This window comes from Phoenix dactylifera, unplaced genomic scaffold (assembly GCF_009389715.1).
Source record: "Phoenix dactylifera cultivar Barhee BC4 unplaced genomic scaffold, palm_55x_up_171113_PBpolish2nd_filt_p 002709F, whole genome shotgun sequence".
Lineage (NCBI taxonomy): Eukaryota > Viridiplantae > Streptophyta > Magnoliopsida > Arecales > Arecaceae > Phoenix > Phoenix dactylifera.
The window spans coordinates 21,606-26,071 of record NW_024069850.1 but is presented as its reverse complement, the minus strand read 5'-3'; positions in this window follow the sequence as shown (position 1 = coordinate 26,071).

Sequence of the window (4,466 nt, the reverse complement as noted above, 5' to 3'; positions counted from 1 at the left end):
AAGTGCAAACAACTGCTCTTCAGGGAATGAGTCCTTGATGGAAAACTGTGGCACTGAATCATGAAAAACTAGACGTGATAAATGGTCAGCAACCACATTCTCTACTCCCTTTTTATCTTTAATAGTGATGTCAAATTCTTGGAGTAGAAGTATCCATCGTATTAAGCATGGTTGGCCTCTTTCTTATCCAGCAAATATTTTAACGCTGCATGGTCTGTGAAGATAATAATAGGAGCACCAAGAATATAAGAGCAAAATTTATCTAAGGCAAATACTACTGCAAGCAATTCCTTCTCGGTGGTGGTGTAATTCATTTGAGCATCGTTTAAGGTTTTGTTTGCATAGTAAATGACATATGGCTTATTATTCTTGCGTTGTTCTAGGACAGCTCCTATCGCATAGTCGCTAGCGTCGCACATAATCTCAAAAGGTAATGACCAATTGGGTGGTCGCACGATGGGTGCAGTGCTAAGCATAGACTTCAACTTTTCGAATGCCTCCTGACAGGTTTCAGTCCAATTGAATGGTGTATCAAAGGATAGGAGGTTACATAATGGTCGAGCTATGACACTAAAGTCCTTGATGAACCTCCTATAAAATCCGGCGTGACCCAAAAATGATCGAACATCTCTAACCGTCTTGGGTGCAGGTAGCTCAGCAATTAAATCGATCTTAGCTCTATCTACTTCCATGCCCTTCGATGAAACAATATATCATAGGACAATTTCCTTTGGTACCATGAAGTGGCATTTCTCCTAATTCAATATCAAATTCTTTTCTATACATCGAGCTAAGACTGCTTGTAAATGTGACAAGCAATCATCAAATGAGTCACCAAAAATGGAGAAGTCATCCATGAACACTTCCAAAAACTTCTCGTTCATGTCTTCAAAGATGCTGAGCATGCATCTTTGGAATGTTGCAGGTGCATTACACAACTCGAATGGCATTCGTCGAAAAGCAAATGTGCCAAAAGGACAAGTGAAGATAGTCTTCTCTTGATCTTCTGGTGAAATTTCAATTTGATAATATCCCGAATAGCCATCGAGAAAACAATAGAAATTATGCCCTGCAACTCTCTCCAACACTTGGTCTAGGAAGGGTAGAGAAAAAGTGATCCTTTCGTGTGACCAAATTCAGCTTTCGGTAGTCAACACACATGCACCAACTCGTCGGACACGAGTTGGAACTAGTTCACCTTGTTCATTTTCTACCACCGTCAAACCCGACTTCTTAGGAACGACTTGAGTAGGGCTTACCCACTTGCTGTCGGAAATTGGGTAAATAATACCCACGTCAAGCAACTTGAGGACTTCTGCCTTAACCACATCTCTCATCGTTGGATTTAACCTTCGTTGCATTTGCCTTGTGGTTTTGGCATTGTCCTCCAAATATATCCGGTGCGTACAGATTAAGGGGCTAATCCCCTTCAAGTCGGCAATAGACCATCCTAAGGCTCCTTTATGATTCTTTAGAATACCAACTAATTTTCTTTTCTGGGTATAATCAAGTTCAGACGAGATGATTACAGGAAAAGTGTCCTCGGGTCCAAGAAATGCATACTTAAGTTCCTTCGGTAAAGGTTTTAACTCGAGCTTAGGCACTTGCTCATGGGATGGTACTATCTTTACTTCTCGAGATGGCAACTATTGAAATTTTTCTACTTTTGGTCTCCACCCATTGATCATCATGGCGTTCGAAAAATTCATACTAAGTTTGACCAACAAATCCTCTTCATTGGTGCCATTAGAGCACCAATCAATTAAACTATCGCCGGATGGATCGTTAAATGCTTCAGCTAACAAATATTCCTCCGCGATGGTTTTAACCCAATCAACCTCCTTATTCTCTTCGTGATCATTGGGTTGCTTGCAAACATTAAAAATGTTAAGTTCCAGGGTCATGTTGCCAAAAGAAAGCTTCATGATGCCATTCCTACAATTAATCAATGCATTAGAAGTTGCAAGGAATGGACGTCCTAAAATGACCGGAATCTGAGACTGTGAGTTCGAAGCTGGATGTGTATCCAATACGATAAAATCGACAGAAAAATAGAACTTGTCTACTTGGACCAATACATTCTCGATAATCTCCCTCGGAATTTTAACTGACCTATCAGCTAATTGCAAAGTGACGGAAGTTGGCTTTAATTCACCTAGACCAAGTTGCTCATATACAGAATATGGCAACAAATTCACACTTACCCCTAAATCTAACAATGCTCGCTCTATCCTAAAGTTGCCTATGATGCATGAGATGGTTGGGCAACCTGGATCCTTATATTTAGGGAGAATGTTGTGCTGCAAAATAGCACTCACATTTTCAGTTAAAAATGCCTTCTTCTTAACATTTAATCGACGTTTGACAGTACACAAGTCCTTCAAAAATTTGGCATATGAGGGTACTTGTTTGATTGCATCAAGAAGAGGTATGTTGATCTTTACTTGCTTAAAAAGCTCAAGAATTTCAGAATTAGGTTCAAGCTTTTGCAACGGCTTTCACCGTTGTGGAAAAGGTGGAGGAGAAGGACATTCAACTTTCTTGGTAGAAGTTGGGACCTCAACTTCTTCTTTGTCCCTTTCATCGACTTTGGGAGCATCAGAATTAGAAGTGACCTGCGGTCTCAATGGGACGGTCTGATCAATGACTTTTCCATTACGCAAAGTCATGATGCTCTTTGCATGTTCTGTATGCGAACTAGAAGGAGCCGTATTATTACTACCGTGCACTTGTGGGTTAGGTTGGGGTTGAGCTGGAAGCTTACCCTTCTCTTGGGTACTTAGGACGGTAGTCAACATTGACAATTGGTTCCTTATGTCTTCAAAATTTCGAGTAATTTAAGCATTGATATTAGCTTGACCTTATAGAAAAGTTTGTATGGATTGCAAGGTATCCTCGATATTTGGCTTCTGAGAGGGTGGTGATGCAAAAGTAGGATGTGCAGGTGGAGGAACTGAATGGTGTGACTGTTGAGGATGATCATTTCTCTACTTAAAATTTGGATGATTCTTCCAACCAGGGTTATAGGTATTCGAGTATGGATCGTTATAAGTGTTGACCCCCTAATGGATTTTGATGAATACAAAACACTAGAGTATAATTCCATTTATCTTAACAATTTAATTGAGGAATTCATGTGATTAATTGAGAATATTGTTAAGAAATGTCTAGGCAAGTTCCCATAATTTTTATGAATTTATTGAAGAATATTTTGAGTTAAAGAAAACAGATCAGGGACAGCCGAGACGTCTCCGGATAGTTTCAGAGACGTCTCTGGCACAAACAGGAAGAACTGGACACTTGGAGACGTCCCCGGCACCTGCCGAGTCGTCCCCGTGCTAGCGGAGTCGACTCTCTCAGTAGCGGAGTCGACTCTCTCAGTGGCGGCAGAAAGGCAATTTTCAAGAGATATGCGCGAGACGTCCCCACTGTACGCGGAGTCGTCCCCGCAAGTAAAAAGGAGACTTCCCGAGTCGTCCCCAAGATAGCGGAGACGGCTCTCTCAGGGTTTTCCAGAGAATGGTTTTTTCGGTGATAAGGAAGCGGAGTCGACCCTGAGACAGCGGAGTCGTCCCCATGCATAAAGTGCAACAAGCCGAGACGTCCCCTGAAGGAGCGGAGTCGACTCTCTCAGGGAATTCCAGAGGACATGTTTTTCAGAGATAAAGAAGCGGAGTCGTCCCCAAAGCAGCGGAGTCGTCCCCATTCAAAAAGTACAAACAAGCCGAGACGTCCCCTTAAAGTGCCGAGTCGACCCCAGACAACGTAAAAAGTAAAATCTTGTAGCCGAGACGTCTCTCGTTGAAGCGGAGACGTCCCCGGAGCGCCTGGGACGCGACTGACAGCTTTTCAGGTTTGGTTTGAATTTCAAATCCTTTTTACTTTGTCTCTAACGGCTATATTTGCTTTTTGGGCTATAAAAGGGACCTCTTAAGTGCTTCTCAACAACTCTTCACCAACCCAAAGCTAGATCATTCAAGAGAAAGTAAGAAAGAAAAGTTCAAGGGAGTGAGTGCATTCAAGTGAAGAAATCAAGTGTTTTCAAGCTTCCCAAGTGATTTCAAGCTCAACCTCTCTCGTGCGCTCGGGATTCAAAGCTCACACTCAACCCTACGCGGTCCACATCGGAAGAATCAACATTTCTCACGCTTCCAACGGCAAAAGGATTCTTCCGGGTTCTATTGTTCATAATTGTCATATTTGCTTTTTAGAGCTTTACTTTTCTTTGTAAACTCTTTCATTGTGGTGCTTGTTCCAGTCAAGGGACTTGGAACAAGGGAAAGGCGTCCCAAGCCTAAGTGAAATTGGGGGTTTTAGGGTTTGTTGTGAGCCCGGTGTAAAACAACGAGTTGGGTAGTGAACTCGCAAAACTACCGTACTGTAATCTTGGATTATAGTGGAAATTCCCAAAGGTGATTTGGGGAGTGGATGTAGGAGCAGTGGAAGCTCCGAACCACTATAAAACC